The 18,433-nt window shown below is 41.6% G+C and overlaps 1 protein-coding gene across 2 annotated transcripts in view; it reads left to right on the top strand.

Annotated features, from left to right (window-relative positions):
- The first annotated feature begins 12,064 nt into the window (after window positions 1-12,064).
- MAPK6 (mitogen-activated protein kinase 6) overlaps window positions 12,065-18,433 on the top strand; it is a 30,393-nt gene continuing 24,024 nt past the window's right edge. Inside the window, exon 1 of one of the 2 annotated variants that reach the window (XM_069459756.1) lies at window positions 12,065-12,222. The gene's annotated coding sequence lies outside the window, so the exon portion shown is untranslated. Of the gene's footprint in view, window positions 12,223-12,758; window positions 12,883-18,433 lie in introns of those variants that run through there. The other variant, XM_069459761.1, reaches the window with a different exon arrangement.

Genomic DNA, 18,433 nt, shown 5'->3' with positions numbered 1-18,433 from the left:
ACCCCACACAGGGAGCTGTTGAGCGGAAATGGCCCGTCCAAGTTGTCCTTGCACAGGACTGAAATAGCCAGGCCTTTCTATCCTTGCCTTGGTCAGTCATTGGATTTGCCCAAGGTGCATCTCCGTGGGCAAGGGAGCTCTGTGCAGATGAGGCAAACCCCGAAGGAAATGATAGCTGACAACTGTGTGCTGAACACAGTCCCCACGGCTGGGCAAGAAGTCCGTCCTTGCAGGGGGATCTGGTCAAAGCATCTCAATGTCCACCATGGGTATCATGTTGGCAACTTACTCTCAAGTTGTTCAGGTAAAAATTCATTATATTATGTGTGCAATTTTCATGTAAGTTTGAAATACTTTATTTTTTTGAATTTTCTTTTTAGAGACAGGGTCTTGCTCTGTCACTCAGGCTAGAGTGCAGTAGCGTGATCATAGCTCACTGGAGCCTTGAACTCTTTGGCTCAAGTGATCCTCCTGCCTCAGCCTTCCGAGTACCTGGGACTGCAGGTGCATGCCGCCACGCCTAGCTAATTTTTAAATTTTTTGTAGAGATAGGATCTCGCCGAGGTTGGTCTTGAACTCCTGAGCTCAAGCGATCCTCCTGCGTCAGCCTCCCTGGATCCTCCCTGGGATTATAGGCATGAGCCACAGCACCTGGTCTTGAAATACTTTAAAAACAAAAAGCTTTTTAAAAAAGTGAACAGAGTTACATGAATTAAACGTGACTGAAGAAACATCTGAAAAAGAGCCTCCTATTGCTGATACAAAAAAGGAGCCTGATGTTAAAAAGATAAAAATTTATTTGAATGAGTAAAATATGATAGCCAGAAGAATTTGTGGAAGATAAGACTGAAAAGATAAATTGAGGCTTCTTGCTTGCTGATGCATCATAATTCACAAGCTTTCAGAATCGGGCAAGAATGGAAAATGCCTATTTCTTCACAGCTAGACTGGCCTTTAATTTCACCTCACCTCTTCTGAGTAGGTGAAGTCTCTTCCAGATTACCTTTAATATGAATTGTTCCTATTTGCTATCTCCCTCTCCCTTTTGTTCCTTTCCTCCCTGAGGACATCATGAAACTTGGAACGTGGAGAAGTGAGCCTTTCCTCAGCTTCCCATACTGGGATGAAGATTATTTTTAGGATTAATCTGAGTCACAGAGGAGGAGGGAAAGAACCATTTTAATCTCTTCCTTTTCACTCCTTCATAACCTGCTCTATAGCTAAATCATTTTACAAATGTGTCTTTCCCCTCTTCTCTAAAAATGCTTTGCCTTTTATTTTTCCTTTGGAAACAGTGTCTATAAACCTTCATCAGAGGCTTCTAAAAGTAGAAGAATTTTTCCTTTGCTAGAATGGACCACAGGCTAAATGAAAGGAGATTGCTATAAGCTACTTTCACGTAAGTAAATCTATTTATTATTATACTGGTTGTTGGGATGTGAGGGGTTATGTGGTGACCCCTGATCCCCTTCTCATTGTCCTCCCAGCTGTATCTTGTCTTAGTCCATTTTCGGTTTCTGTAACAGCATACCCGAGACTGGGTAATTTACAAAGAAAACACATTTATTTGGCTCGAGGTTCTGGAGGCTGGGACATCTAAGAGGGGACTGCATCTAACGAGGGCCTTCTGGCTGCATCATCCCACGGCCAAAGGCAGAAGGGCAAGAGAGCTCTCGAGAGAGCTAGAGAGTGAATTTGCAGCCTGAAGCCCTTTTATAATTGGCATTAATCAATTCATGAGGGTGGAGCCCTCAAGGCTTAAACACCTCCCATTAGGCCCCACCTCCCAACACTATTGCATTGGGGATTAAGTTTCCAATATATGCTTTTGGGGGCACATAAGGAAATCATAGCAACCCCCTCTGGACTTTCCCTTCTCTGTGTCCTAGGGTGAGAGTAGAAGGTGTTCCTGCTTTCTGTGGAGAGGTGCAGGGAGAGACTGTGTTTGGGCCTTCTTCCTTCGCTGCAGCGTGCTTGAGCACGCCTCATGTTTCACTATTTGACCACATTTCCCTGAGGGATAAGTAAGCACAGAAACAGCGAACGTTACACTTTAAAAAGATTTCTACCAATTTACACATTAAACATTGAGGGAAACAAACAAACAAAATTCCCCAACGAAGTTACCAAGAAAGTGGGGAGGAAGTTCTGTCTTGCACCAAATAGGCACCCAAAGAGTATCTGTTGAATGGCTTAGGTGCTCACATGGAAGTAATATTCATCGGGTGCCGGGTGGGTGGGAGTGGGTAAACTCACAACTGATGGGTGTGGAGCGCACTGTCTGGGGGAAGGGCACGCTTGTAGCCCTGGCTTGGGCGAGGCAAAGGCATTATATGTAACCCAAATGTTTGTACCCCCATAATAGTCTGAAATTTAAAAAGTTTGAGAACTTGAGAAAAAAAAAAGGAATATCTGTTGAATGAATTGAATGAATGAAGAGAGATCTGGCTTAGCTTCGGGAAACAATGGTTTTAACAGGCAAGCTTCTGAACAGAGATATTAATAACACCTCGTATACAGTCAGTTAGCATTTTTAGAGTGCTTCACACACGTTATCCCATGTAATCCTTAGACTGACCCTGCGAGGGAGGTGAGGCAGGTGCTATTTATACCATTTCAAAGTTGAGATTAAATGACTTGCCCGGAGTCAAACAACTAGTTAAGTGGCAGAGCTGAGGCCAACACCCAAGTCTGCTGACTGCTGTTGCTGCCAGGATACCAGATGAATTCTTCTGGTTTCAGAGCGGAGCCCGCAAGGATTACTGCTGGGGAACTTGTCTTGTGTAAAAAATCTTTCATGGACTGCCTAAAAGTGAGCTCATGTAGGAGTCACTGGACTGACATGGCCTTAAGCTCTCCAGAGTAGTAAACACCAAGCAGATGGACTAAATTGAAGAAAAGATAAATTGAACAAAGATTTGTGAGTGGACACAAGTATGGCAAATGAGTTTCATTCTGTACTGATTTGGGATAATGCATTTAGGATTGTTAGTCTGAAGTGTACTTAAAAGAAGATGGGCTTGGAGCAATGTTCTATTCCAAGAAAGAAAACCATGAGTTATTGTTGACTGTCTCCTAAAGTCATATAACAAGAAAATGCTAGACCTCTTTGCTAAGAACGTGGAAAACAGAACTGAAAGCATTATTTTTTCCTACATTTGACAAAATAGTAATGAAGCTATACCTAGAATCATGCGTTTAATTCTCCCTGGAAACCTTTTACTTTTTTTTTTTTTTGTTGTTGTTTTTGAAGCCTAGTGAGTCTGAATCCCTGGAAACCTTAACAAAGGGTCTAGAAGATATACCATGCCATAGAAAAGGCTAACTAAAATAACCAAATAGATTTCCTAAGAAGAAAGTTCTTTAAAAATAGAGTAAGTGGAAATTTGAAGGAAATCCCTGCTCACCTTTCTGAAGTTTATGACAAAGTGGGGAATTACAATATTCATAAACACTTCATTTCAACACACGTTTATTGAGAAAGCACTTCATTCAGACAGTATGCTCAATACTAGAGTTTACAATGAATAAAACACAGAAGTTCACAATCATTGTCGGAGAACACGAGTCTGGATGAATCATCAGTCCAACTCAGCATAGCTATTCTTGTGTTCTTAATGGATTGGCATCTGGTTTTCGGTGCCACAGTCTCCTTGAGCTTGGTTGCTGCACATTGGTTGCCAGAGACCAGTCAACCCTGGTGAACCTGCAATCAAGTTCCTCGAGCTGCAAATCTAAAGGACTGCACCCTTCATACTGCCCAGAGCACAAAGTGAAGTTATTACTTATTAATAACCACCTTGACATTTAGTTGTTTACCTGCATCTAACAGATACTGTCCTTCTCTGTGGTCTCAGCATTTCTGAGCTAGGAAGGTACAGACAGTCCCTGCTTGTGACTGAGTTATGTTCTCAAAAGTTGATTTCTAATTTGGCTGTTTGAAACTGAAAATGCATTTTCCCCAGAGAAACAAAGTTATAAATATTGGTGAGGTTCTCAGGCTGGCTCTTACAAGGCCATGTAGCCCATATGCAGCTCAACTATGAGACTGCAGAACTGTGACCTACAACATTGTTTCTATGGGAAAATGAGCCTCAGCAGCGGAACAGTCTTCCTTCCTCCCCCACTTCCTAGGCTGTGAGCAATGAAGCCTGTATGTCCACTACAGGAAGGCAGCTGCTGAGTGTGGGCGGCTGGCTTTGAGGGGGGACCCTTATCCACAGGAGCAGAGATTGTCTGTCACTTCTCCAGCGCCAGCTGTGGCAGTGGGGGCAGATGGGAGCCTTTCCCTGAACCACCTTCTTCAGGGCTATTGGGACTCCTTTTACAGGGTAGGGTTCTAGCAAGATGGGCTATTTAATTTCTGGGGCACCTTGTTCAAAAAGTAGAAAAAAAAATGCTGCTAAAAGTAGTAAAACATAAAGCTTTCCCCCTTGCTTCTGCAGTCTCTTTCTTGTTACGGTGTTTTAAGTTTGTGATTTAATGTCATTCTAAGTAAATAAAAAGTTAAATTTAAATTATTAGCATGGATTTTACAATTAATTTTCATATTGGGCAAAGCCAGTTTTAAATACAAATATAAGAGCATTTAACTTCTACGTGGACTCACCAAAATGACACAATTTCTGTTTGGTAGCTCATACATGCTTACAGAATTTGTTCTCACCAGAACAGTAGAAACACTGTACAAAACTAACCCAACCATGATTATTTCACTTCTTGATGTACACATATTCTACCAACACTGCCTCTGACTTACTGAGTTGTAAAAAAGGACTGAGAGACAAAGGAAATGTCCTCAGCATAGGTGGTTGGCTAACACTGGTAACACAAGAAAGAAAGGACATGATAGGGTGCCTTGGTCTTTGATGTCTTAGAAGGCCATTGCCTTCTGTGTACAAAGTTCTGGTTCCAATGGAAAGCATGGCCCCTCAGGGCCCCACTTACTCAGCTGTAGACATAGCACACTTGCCTTGTACTTACTTGCTTTGCCTCCCTGAATTGTGGGTCCACCAGAATTCTGTGCTCACGGGACATGGACAACACTTTGTGTGAATGGGATGGCAAGGAACAGTGGACACGCATATACTGCACCTCTCTCCTCTGCTCACCTGCATGCTCCACTGTCCCATCTGACTTCACTACAAAACATGAGTTCAAAGATAAAAATCATTAGGAATGTCAAGTTGGCAATAATACAGCATTAAACAAAGCATGGGGTCCTTCCGAGCATAGGGCCCTGAGTATGAGGGGAAAGATAGAGAACTGTGGCAGCCTGGGATGGACTTTCACAGGGATAGAGCTATGGCTAGGGGTGGGCAGATGAATCGTAGGCCACCTGAGCCCCAGGACACCACACCTAGGGGATTGCCAGAGGCAGTGATGAGTACAAAGACTCCAGAGATGGGTACCAGACTCTGGGGATGGTGACATCTTCATGAAAGGGTGTTCCAGTGGTGGTAACTATCAGGTGGCAAAACAGTTGTTAAATAAAGTGTGAGAGGCAGGATTGTGGAAGGCAGATCTAATAAATTTACCCTATTGTATACTAATTGTTCACTGGAGCATGCAGAATGACCAGTACAAACCAACCTTCAGCACAAGTTTAGAGTCAGATAGAGACAGGATAGCCTGACTGCTTAAATACAAAGGGGAGGAGCATGACCTTGTGTAGTGAAAGCTGCTCTGTCTCCATAATTCCAAATATTTATCATTCCCTGTGCATGGACTGAGGAACATCATGTCTATTCTTTTTCTTTATTTACAGTGGTCATGTGACAGAGGCCCAGGTTGTTCTCAAAAACTGAGAATAGTTACAGAAGGCTTTGTGGTCTCAAGAGGTTCAAGTTTCAAAAACAGGGACTATCTCCAGAAATTAGGAGCATCTGTTCACAAGCTATTGGGTGTCTCAAAATAGGAGAAGGAAAGACAAAGTGCAAATAAGGAAACCTTTGGACTAACTTCCCCTGAAGCCAGAAAGTTACACTATCTCTGAGCTTCTCTTACAAAGTTTGTGTGTACTGGAGGTGGAGGATAGGGGGAGGCTACAACTTTTGTATTACTTTAATTCTACCATTTCTACAAATTTTGTCCTGCTTATAGAAAATACTGACTTCCAAGGGAAATGAATGAGAGGGAGGAGATCCTTGGATTAATTATTGGTTTTATAAAGTCATCCCAGTAGGTATGTCCTAGTACACTTAAGAGTTTAATTATATAACCATTATTCAAAAAGTATATAGTTTTGTTTCAGAAATTGATTTTATTACCAGGAAAGCCAAGTTTTGTCTAAAATATTTTAAGTAGTTGTTTTACAGCTTTTCTATGAAATTCCATTTATCATAGCCTGAGAGAAAGATATGTTTATAAAGTGTTTATCTGAAACAGACCACTTGATAGGAACTTGATAAACAATAGCTATTGCCATTCTCCCGACAGATAAGCTCTTGTTGCCTCACCCAGTTAAATGTGAGATCCCTGGTTTCCATTTGCAGCTAGTCTCCCACTCAAAAAAGCATTCACATTATCTCTCATCAAACTTTACATAGAGCTTTGATGAGTTTTGACTGAAAACATTCTATCCATAATTTTTAACTATAGCCAATCCTCATTATTCACAAATTCTGTGTTTGCAAATTTACCTATTGCTAAAATTTATTTGTAACCCCAAATACGCTTTTGCAGTGCTATTTGAACATACATAGGGTAGCAAAATATTTGAGTCCACCCTACATCAACGTTGTCAGCTGCGGTTGAACAAATTGACATTGTGCCGTGTTTCAACTCTCATGCTGTAAGCAAGTATTCTTTCCATGGTCTAGTTAGTGTCACGTTTTTCACTTTTTCTTTTTTTAGAGATGGGGGTCTTGCTATATTGTTCAGGCTGAACTTAAAACTCATGGGCTCAAGTGACCCCACCTTAGTCTCCTGAGTAGCTGGCACTACAGGTGTGCTCCATCCTTCCTAGCCAGAACACATTTTGCTTTTTGTTGGTGATTTTGCTGTTTAAAGTGCCCTCAAATGTATTGCTAAAGTACTGTCTGGAGTTCCTAAGCACAAGAAAGCTGTGATGTGCCTTACAGAGAAAATACACGTGTTAGACAAGCTTCCATCAGGCATGAGTTATAGGTTGTGAATTCAATGTTAATGAATTAATAATATTAAATAAGGTGTTTTAAAACAGAAACACACATAAAACACCGTTATGTATTCACTGGTTGATGAAAATGTTGTGACCAAGGGTTTGTAGATTATGGTGACTTTATAGAACATAAGTATCATCAATAATGAGAATCCACTGTGAGAATGAACTGTACTTGGCAATGAATTTCTTCAGTGGAAAGTTGTTTTGTTTACAAATCAAGTTACAATGTGTTCTTCTAGAAACTATGTCTAGGAAAGCAGTCATTTTAAATTAAGATTATAAACACAGACACAACGAAGCTTCAAGTTGGAGACCACGGAAGTTATCACCTCCCTCTAGGCCCCTCCTTTCCTCAGCAGTTCTTTTTATAGCATCCGTGACAGGTGGCCATTGTTTTCTAATTGAATGCTTTCCAATGATGTACAGCTCATTTCACCAGGAAGTCCTGTCCACCATGCCTCAGTTCCAATATCCAAAACAGTGCTTTCCTATGCTGTGCCAAAATCTTCCTCTCCATAATAGCCCTCCCGATGATTTTAGATCTGAACTCCAGAGCAACATGGAATAAATCTGTTATCTCCTCTGCACAACAACCCTTTAGCAAATCTCTCTTCTACAGGTTAAGCAAACCCAATTCTCACATCTTTTCTTTAAAGAACATGATTCCTGCGCCCTTCCTGGATGTTTCCTAAGGAATTCTAATTTGTTAAGGTGTGGTAGCTTTTTTCACGTGGTATTCTATATTTGAACACCTGAGCTGAATAGCACAGGTCTGGTAGCCCCTGTGACTTGGACACTGTTTTCTATTAACACATTCTGTTACATTCGGCACTTTTCTTTCTTTCTTTTTTTTTTTTTTTTGTGGCTGCTCACACTGCATGAATATCCATAACTTATTGTCATATTATCAGGTCAAGCCAAGACTCCCAAATCCTGGCCTTTTTCAAATGTTTTTTTCCTGAACAAAGATACTGTACTTTTATATTTATTGTAGTCAAATGTCACCTTTTTACAAAGTCATTACAATCCACAGAGGTGATTTTGAATAATTATTCTGTAATTTTTGACTCTCTGATCCATTTTTTGGTATCTTCCTTAAATTTAATCAGTATCTTAAACATAATAAAAATATTACTCAGGACTGGACAAAGGGGTAACATCTGTATTGCTTTTCTTGAGAACTCTCTTAAGGTTATTCTCATGCACTCTTTGAATCAACCTTTCTCTACAATAATCTAAACCCACATCTCTCCATCTTATCCACAAAGTTGTCTTGCCTTCCTGAAATGACCAATATCCTGGGGTAGTAACATAATATTCCTATTAAGAAAGGAAGTGGTATTTCTTTGTAATGACTTACTTGAAAAGAATCCATAATGACCTGCTACGTTTTCCCTAACACACTGTATTCAATGATTTATGTAAGAAATTTTCCAGGGATTGGTAATAAGCTTAGTAGTCTATATTGCTAAAATATATTTCCCTCTATTTTGAAAATCATGATATTTGGCAGTTTATCTTCGTAGGGTAATCTAATTGGAAAAAGATAAAACAAGTAGCCTAAAGAGAGAATTTAAACTCCAAGAGGTGAAGTGGGAGCAACTGAGCGACAAAACTTACCCCTTAGTCACCCAACCATTCACCAAGTCCATGTTACTCTGCCCCAAGAATATTTCCTGTACTATTCATCCCCTTTCCTCACCCACTGGAGATGCAACAAACACTTAAATACATTTTCCCTCTCTCTCATGAGCCAGAGTTTGGTTTGGCTTTTCTGTCACTTGTGACAGAAAGAATTCTGACTTAGGAAAGGGAGGCTCCTTAAAGGACATCAGAGTATTGTTACCAGAATAGTCAGTTGGATGCAGGGCAGAAAAACAATGGATTCTCCTACCATTTCCAGGTCTCCAATCTTTTCTTGCTTATCTAATCTACCCTTCCCACTAATGCTAATGTTGTATTCTAAAATATTAGTTGTATCCTCTAAATTCCTTTCCTACTGCCTTTAGCATAAAATCCTAAAGTTTTGGCATTGCAATCAAGGCCTTCTCAATCTGGTGCTAAATTTGTTTTCATTTTCCCAGGCCTGTCAGACTTCTCCCATTTTCCAAAGTGTATCCTGCATGTTCATGCCTTTGTACATTCTGCTTTTTCATCTGGGAATGTCTTTTTCCAGATTCTACTTGATGGGATCAAACCCATCTCAAATCCTTTCTCTTCCAGTTGAACGTTTCCTGATGTGCCCAGTCCTCATCAATTGTTCCTTGCATTACAGTCCAACAAGAGCAGGTAATTTGCACCTCTGCTTAGGAAGCATTCATCTCATGCTGTACTTACCTTTTCTTTCCTGCATTACTCCACCACAAGAGTGGCTTTCAGACTCTTTTAGCAATAGCATAGCTCACAATAATAATAAACAGTAAACAGAAATACAGTAAATTTTACATTGTGATCCAGTAGACACATTTATGTAATCCTTATATTTCACTAATTTTAATAAGTACTTCCTCCATTTTAATATCTTTGAAATCAGGATGCAGCAATGAGGTATTATATTTTGATAGGATTTATGTTTTCTTAATAGTATGTAAAATAATGATGTCTCATAATTGATGACATCTTAGATTTGTTAAAATGTGGTACATAACCAAAAGTTTCATAAAACAATGTTTTACCCTTTATTATGGGTGATGCTCTCTTATTTAGTTTTATGCTCTATTTCTTTTTTTTTTTTTTTTTTTGAGACAGAGTCTGACTCTGTTGCCAGGGCTAGAGTGCCACGGCATCAGCCTAGCTCACAGCAACCTCAAACTCCTGGGCTCTAGCAATCCTTCTGCCTCAGCCTCCAGAGTAGCTGGGACTACAGGCACGCGCCACCATGCCTGGCTAATTTTTCTATATATTTTTAGTTGTCCAGCTAATTTATTTTTATTTTTAGTATAGACAGGGTCTCACTCTTGCTCAGGCTGGTCTCGAACTCCTGAGCTCAAGCAATCCTCCTGCCTCAGCCTCCCAGAGTGCTAGGATTACAGGTGTGAGCCACTGCACCTGGCCTATGCTCTATTTCATTAAGAAAAAAATATGGGTCATAATCCACTAAAAACATTTCACTACCCACTAATGGGTTATCTCTGCAGTTTGAAAAACTACTGAGAACTGAAAACTATTTATAGCTACACAATAGGATTAAGAACTAAGACACACTACATTAACATGACTTTACAATTCAACTGTCTGCATAAATATGATTTTTAATTCCAAGAACTTCTTGCCTAAGAAAATGAAATTGCAAATAACTTTATTGTGGTTTCAGGAACTTCCTCAAAATCTATTTATCTGAACAAAACATTACTGACTGACCTAACTTTATCAGGTAGTCCTTTCCTCAATCAGGTTACACTATTGGCCTTAACAACTATTTACTCTTCTACGCTTGCTTCAAAACTCTGCCCCTCCTCTGCCCACCAACCCAAACTATTATATAACAAATTTAGCTCAATCCCAATGAGGCTTCCTCATTGAAAGAGAGATCTTAAACCAGATCTCCCAAATCTTATAATCATTCCATCCTTGACCTCCCTCTTTTTAGAGGCTACAAAGATTCTGTCAACTTAGTGGTCTCCCTTACTGCTATAAGCAATAAACTTGGCTTTGCATGATCAGTGGGTTCTTTTGGTGGTCTTTACTGGAAGTCAGCAGTAACACTACATTATATGCTCCTTAGGGAAAGCACAGTGCTTGTTATTTATTCTTCCCCTTCTCCAGTTGATCAAACATTAATAGAAGGGGGAGGTGGAAGAGTTCCCAGAGTGAGAGGAAAGATGCCCCAGGAGTCTGAGGGGACCCTAGAGCAGGGCAGTAGAGCTGAATAGTGGTCATAGGTAAGGAGCTCTTGTTGCAAAGGGTCTGCATCCAGAAATTGGAAATCTTGTGGTTGGAAAAAGCCTCCCCTTTCTCTTGATTTTATCCACTCACCACCTCCTCACACCTGGGACTCAGATGATGTTTGTTTTAAATATATAAAATATAAAACATTCAAGCTCATTCCAACCCCTTAACTTCAAGTTACTATGTGATCTGTGAAGTGAAGATGCGCATAATAACGGATAAGGGGTTTCTGTTTGGTTCTCATTGTGATGGTGATTTGAAAAAATATATTGACCTAGTCTCTAATTTCAGACTTAAATTTCACATAAACACTGCAGAGCCTCTTTGGACTCAATAAGCCCTAATAAGTAACGTTAAGTTTGCTTTTAGCCAAGAAGTAGGCCCAAGAAAGCACCAATTTACCTTTCCTACGTACATCCCTTCCCAAATTCAGTCACGTTGGCCTAGTCCCAGTTGCTGCAACAAGCCTGGTAGTCCCCCCCCCCCCCCCCCCCCCCCCCCCCGCCTCCCCTTGTATGGGCTCCTCCTGGATCTTGCTGTAAGGCCACCCATGGCGACCTCTCCTGAAAGCCTTCCTCCATACCCTGTGGCAGAATTAATGACCTTCTTAGCACTTGGTCTCTAACGTTTGCCTTGCACTTAGGCTGTCGCCTTCCAGCCGATCCATCTTGAGGTCCAGCCTTCCTGGTGGGAAGGCCCATATTCCTCTCGGCTTGCCCAGTGCCTTGCACGTATTAGGTGCTTAGTAAACGCTCGCACGGAGTTTGGTCACTTTGTGTCCTAGTGCTGGGGCAGGTAGTAGAGCAGAGAAGGCCCAGTCTGTCCTCCTCCCCGCCGGCCCACAGGAAACAGCCCACGGGAGACGGCGGACAAGCCCGCGTGCCTCTCCGGCCACCCACGCGGCGCGCTGAGCCCAGTCACGGGCGTTGGAAATTCCGGCGCGTGCAGACGCGCGGGGCTGGCGGGGGCGGGGGAACCCGTGGAGTGAGCCTGTGACGTGAGGGGGCGTGGCCGGCCCCGGCCCCGCCCCCTCTCCCTCGCCCTCTCTCGCGGGTCGGGGTTACATGGCGGCGACTGCGGCAAAGCGAGAGCCTCGGAGACGCCGCTGCCGCCAGCACAGCCGGAGACCTGAGCCGACAGTGGGGACTGTCCGCGGGCCCCGCACTCCCTCGATGAGTCGGAGAAGTCCCGTGAGTGTGTGTGTGTGCGTGTGCGGGGCGCGCCGGCGGGGCGGCTTGGGAGGGCGCCGCGGCGGGCCCGGCGGCGGCGGAGCCGGCTCCCTCCTCCATTGTGTGTGACCCTCCGGCGGCTGCCGCTCAACAAAGGCGCTTTTGTTCCGTCTCCCGCCCGCCCCCTGCCCGCCTGCCGGCCCGCCCGCTCGGGCCTGGCCGTCGCGTCCCTGTGCTAGTCGGCGGGCTGCGGGCCGGGGTCCCCGCGTGGGGCTGGCGGAGCGGCCGGCGCGCCCCTCCCACCCGGCACGCCCCTCGCCGGTCTCCGAGCCGGGCCGCGCCCGCTCCGGCGCCCCGCATGCCGGCTGCGGCACCGCTGCCTGCGCCCGGCTCCGCGGGTTCGAAGCCCAGCCGGACTGGAGGGCCGGCTGGCTGGCTGGCTGGCCGGCCGGCTGGCGGGCGAGGGGCGGTGGCCCGGGTAGCATGAGGTGGCGCGGAGTCTCGCCTTCTTGGCACGCTGCCTTACGAAATGCTCCCGCGTCTCCTCCCCCATCCCACACGGGTGACTCGGCCTCAGCTGACTCCGGCCGGGCAGTCTCCAGTGGCGTAGCGCGCACCGCTCACCCCACTCGTCGGAGAGCCTTGAAGTCCGCCCAAGTTTTGAGTCTAGACATAAATGAGGTACTGAAAACTCGTTTGAGACGGAATTTCTAACCCCCCTCCCGCCTTTCCTTAGCTTTTTTCCTGACGTTAAGTGGAGGTCTGTAAAAGTACCCAAATGAAAACCTTGTCAGTTCACTAAAAAGGGCGTCCTCACTTTGCTGTGCATTTTAATCTGACTTGTGAGTTGTGTTGGGGTAAAGGTGTTTTGGCCGCCTTTTGTTCCTTGGCTAGTTAGTGTAGGACTCAGCCGGTTCAGGTGTTAGTAGTGGAGGGCGCTCGGTGCTAGTAGGAGCTTTTTGATTCCTTTCCTGTTTTATTTTTTCCTTTGCTTGCTCTTTGGAAAAGGTCCAGTGAAGGGAACTGGTGAGTTGGAATTAGAAGCCTACTGTATTAGCAGCATAATTCCTTTTGATTGCTAAAAATGCCCTTAAGTTAGTATCAACTTTTTAAAGGATACAGATGGTTTGTCGGGGGAAAACTTACCGCATAAAATGAAGCGCACAGCTTCAGAGTAATTTTCTGATCACTGATTTTTCTAGCCTTCTAACTCTTGCCTTCTTAGAGTTCTTATTTGGACATATTCTCTCTCTTTAACGTTGGGAAACTGAGATGGAAAGAATGATCTGACTACAAGAATGTAGGGTCCAAACAGGGCCTGGCCTTGAAATGAAACTGCCTGCTTCTAGAGTTTCTTCTTAGCAATGTCAGATTTTAATGTTTGAAAAATAGTTTTGAATTGGGTGGAAGAAACTTTAGATGTCTTTAGCCAGTAGTTGTTCAAACATGTTTATGAAGTGCTTGCGATGTGCCAAGGAGTGTAAAGTCTTTTCACATGTATGTTACATCATTTAGTAAGAATTGCCTTGTTAAACTTGTAAAACTACTTATTCAGTAATCCTAAATTCAGTAATTGCAGTCATGTAGGAAATATGCTAGATTTGAGCAGGATATATTTTATCACCTAGATATTACTGTTCAGAAGAAAACTCTGGAAATGGAGAATTCTAAAAAAAAAAAAAAACAAAAAACTGTGTATGAGGGTATTTTGGAGTTCAGTTATTTGCAAAAGAGGCTTAAAAATAGTCTGGCTACTGTTTGTGATTAAACAAAACTCTAGAGAAGAGTGACTTGAAGATCAGTTAATTTTACAATAGAAAAAGCACACATTCTAATGGCACGTGTTAGCACTGAAAGCGTTGCAGCATTTTACATAAGTTCATTTAAGCATCGTGAGAATCATAACTGACAAAATAGAAAGGTTTGCTGACTCAGGGTACTTTGCTGAGGGGATGGGGTCGGGTAGGAGGAAGCTTAGAAGTGCTGCTGCAAGTTTTGAGTTAGGTGATGACTCATCCTGCCCACGGATTGCTACGTGGCTTTTTTTTTATACACTGTATTTTTTTTTAAATGATAGGCTAAAATGTCTCTGTCCACGTTATAATTCTCCCCTCTCTTTTTTCTCTGAAGAGCAACAGCAGTTTCTCTAAAAAACGTAATGGCTTCTTAAATTGCATTCTAAAAGGCCATATACCCTACAGGTGGAATTGTGTAACATTTGTTGAAAGGTAAAATCAATTGCTGGTCAGTTGCTGAAATTAAATGTTTGGTAACTAGCAATTTTTTGCCTACTATTGAAAGAGATTTGTTATAGGTTATTTAAAAAGGGCAGTTCTTTTATGGTCATGGCAGAAATTGACCTTATGTTTTTATTGGTTATGTAAAAGTTATCTTTATAACATTTAGAAATTATTGGTTTAAGTAAGTTTTGTGAAGGTACCAACAGGTTAATATTTAATTAGATATAGCTCTGAACATGACCATTTCACTCTGATTATATATCGTACTTCCTGGTGATCTATATGAATTTTCTGTTTTAATAAGAACAACTTGAAATAAGTATTGTTATAAGCACTGTTTTTCATAATTTTTTTTAAAGATAAACTGAATGTAGAGTTCCACATATAATACTTTAAATTGAACTGTGGTAATAAGATAGATATTTTGAGTGATTTTAAAACAGCCAACATTTAGCAAGTTGGCTTAAAATAAGATTGAGGGGGGAAAAAAGATTGAGAATGGCAATTTGTTTTAAAAGTGAGGAGGGAGAAAGAACCCTTTCCATCCCCATCCTCCAGTTTTTCTCTGTATACTGTTTATTTTTTCAGGCCCCCGCCCCATGCACACACATGCACTTTTTTTTTTTTTTTTTTTTTAAAAGAGATGAGGTCTCAGTCTGTCGCCCGGGCTGTAGTGCAGTGGCGGGATCATAGCTCACTGCTGCCTTGAACTCCTGAGCTCAAGCATTCCTCAGGCCTCAGCCTCTGGAGTAGCTGGGATTACCGGCTCCAGCCTCAAAGAGATTTTTTCCAGGAGTTTTGTGCGCAGTAAAGTATATTGTTAATGTGAATTAAATCTTTGGAGATATTTTAGAAGAGTATTGCATGATTTATATTAGAGGAATTTTAATAAAATTTAATCCAAACTTTAAAAATATTTTCTACTAAAGGAAAAAAACAAATATAAAAGTATTGAAGATTTTCAAAGCATCCATTACTTAGAGGTTTAACATGTATTTCCAGTGTTAATTGTTTTAGAATATAGGTAATTAGCTATTGTGCATAGTTCAGAATTTAAAAACAAACTAGATACCTTAGCCTGTCTTCTTTCTCCAAAGTATTGCTCTATGAAATGCTGAGCCTTCTCAGCACTGATAATCCAGTTCTTTGTTTGCATTGCCCATTTGAACCTTGTGTTACCCCAAGGCCCCTGTTAGAAGATGCCTCAGAAGTGAATTCTCTGTGGCATTGTTGGCTTGCCCTCGTCAGCTGCTTCTGCCTATTTTGTGGGCTGTTACATTACTACTAACCTCCCTGTGGTATGAGAATTTTGCTCAGTTTTTTACTGAGCAAAGTTTTGAAACTTTACAAAAACAATAATGTTACATCAGTTAATGGCTTTTTCCAGGGAGTTGTTTTCATGTGGAGCTGATGCTTTTAAGGTAACAGTGGTGTGGGCTGACTCCAGCATTGGTTTTTCCCCTGCATGTAAAATATAGTGTGCCCCTCTGACAGAGGGTTAAAAGGTTTGTCTTTTACATATGTCAGCCTTCTAAATCCATTTCTAAACAGTTATACAGCGATGCGATGTTTATGTAGAAAATCACATTTTCTCATTGATTTTCATTAAAATTTTTTTTATCAGAAAAAAGCAGTATCACAAAAATTGTTAGAAGTCTAGCGTTTTCTTCACAGAAGTCTGCCTCTGCAGAGTGGAAATCTATGTGCGTTTAATTCTGTACAGCCATAGAACTATAAAATGTTAGTGTTTGATAGGTGTCATGGACATTATCTTACGCCAAGTACATCATTTGACAGCTAAGGAAACCAAGGCCTGGAGAGATCTAAAACCTTGGTACTGAAAGTGTGATTCCTGGACCAACAGTATTAGTAGTATCATCTGGGAACTTGTTAGAGGTGCAGAATCTTGACATCATTTCAGACCTACTGAATTAGAATCTACATTTTAACAAGATTCTCAGGTGGTTCAAATGCACATTCAGTTCAGAAAACATTGCTAAGTGATGCATGCGTGGTTGCTCAGCTGGTTAGTGACTGATCTGGAAAACCCAAGTTTTCTGATTTGCTCTTTTCCACTGACCCTTCTGAAAAAAGTCAAATGGAAAATGGAGGGTCTAATCACTGTCCAGTAGAACCTTCTGTGATGATGGATGTGTTCTATTTTATGCTGTCCATGAAGTAGCCACTAGCAATGTGTGACTATTGAGTACTTGACAAGTGACTAGGGCACCTGAGGAATTTTTAATTTAATTAATTTCTATTTAAATAGCTGTATGTAGGTAGTGGTTACCATATTGGACAGCACAGATCTTGATGATCTTTGCCCATACTAAATTTAAAATCTTTTTTATTTATTTATTTTGAGACATGGTCTTCTTGTTGTCTAGACTAGAGTGCAGTCACGTCATCAAGTTCACTGCAGCCTCTGATTCCTGGGCTCAAACAATCCGCCTGCTTCAGCTTCCTGAGAAGCTGGGACTACAGGCTCTCGCACCACCATGCTAATTTTTTTTTTTTTTGTCTTTTTTAGAGGGGTCTTGCCCAGGCTGATCCCCTGGGCTCAAGCGATCCTCCTACCTTGGCCTCCCAAAGTGCTAGGATTGCAGGTGTGAGCGACCACACCCGGCCTAAATTTAAAATCTTAACCTGTAATTTAATAACTGATTAGACTCAGTTTAACAATTTTAACCTCTTCATATACAAATTGGAGAGATGGTAGGTTTTTGACTTATGTTTTTCTAATATGCTCAGCTATTAGTATTTTTTATAAAACAGTGCTGATTTTCTAATTGATACATCTATGTTCAATAAAGTAGATAATCTACGTTGTAAGAATGTGTATTTCTTCCTGTTTGTCTTGATAAAGGTATTTTCACTTGGATTTTTGAAAAGTGGCTGTTAAATAAATTTTCCTTAATTATTTTGTGGATAAAGTTGGATAGTTCTTGCCCCTGGCCTAGTACCTCTAGGCTTGTTGGCACTTGTTGATAGCTTCCAGATTGATTTGCTGTGTTATTTCCAGGTGCAGAAACTTAATGGTTCTTAACCTGCCACAGTGAGAAGATTCTAATCCTAGAGTCAGATGAGCCTATGTCCAATTCCTGGCATTTATTATACGTGTGATTTCATGAAGTTGCTTTACCTCTTGGAGCATCAGTGCTCTTGTTTGTAAAAGAAGACTTACAAGGTTGTGGTTAACAGTAACAGATACAATTTGTCACTTAGGAAATGCCTGGCACGTAGTAGATACGCAGTAGATAGAAGTTACCTGCACTGGCTGCTTGGATTTTATAGCCTTTTGTAATTTAGTCTTATGCTTAAGATTCCAACTAGGCTTAATACATACTCTGATTTTGTAATAAATAAATTGGTCTCTACCAGTTACTGTAATTTCATGCCTTGCTTCATCCATGTTGTATTCTGTGTAGATTCCTCCCCTTGTGCTCTGAATTCCTTCTCTTGACTTCTTAAGAACCTCTTTTTTGCCTTCATCATAAATTTTTCCCTTTCTTGATCATCTTTATTAGGATATAAATGTGCTGTAGAGCTGTACTATCTAATATGGTAGCTACTAGCCACATGTGGCTATTTACATAAAAATTAATTTTTAAAAAATTGAGTTCCTCATTTTTTCAGTTATTCAGTAGTCACATGTGGCCAATGACTGCCATACTGGGCAGTGCAAATACAGACCATCAGTATTATCGCAGAAAGCACTGCTCCTCTCAGTGAGGCTTCCTTCTTTTTAAACCCTCCCCTTATTCCAGATTTTTGTCCTCTAGCTACAGCTTCATTTCTGGTTCTCTTCCAAGCAGATTTTCAAGAGCTGTCTTTGTGTGCTCTCTCCACTTTCCTTTGCTTTCAGCCTATTCCAGACTGGCTTTCATCACCACCTTGCCACTGAAACTGCTCTAGTTAAGGTTACAAGTGGTTTCCATTTACTGAATTCATCTTACAGGATCTTGTGGCAGCATTCGATATAGTTCACCACT

The sequence above is a fragment of the Eulemur rufifrons genome, chromosome 2 (genome assembly GCF_041146395.1).
Source record: "Eulemur rufifrons isolate Redbay chromosome 2, OSU_ERuf_1, whole genome shotgun sequence".
Taxonomy (NCBI): domain Eukaryota; kingdom Metazoa; phylum Chordata; class Mammalia; order Primates; family Lemuridae; genus Eulemur; species Eulemur rufifrons.
This window is presented reverse-complemented; position numbering and strand designations above follow the sequence as displayed.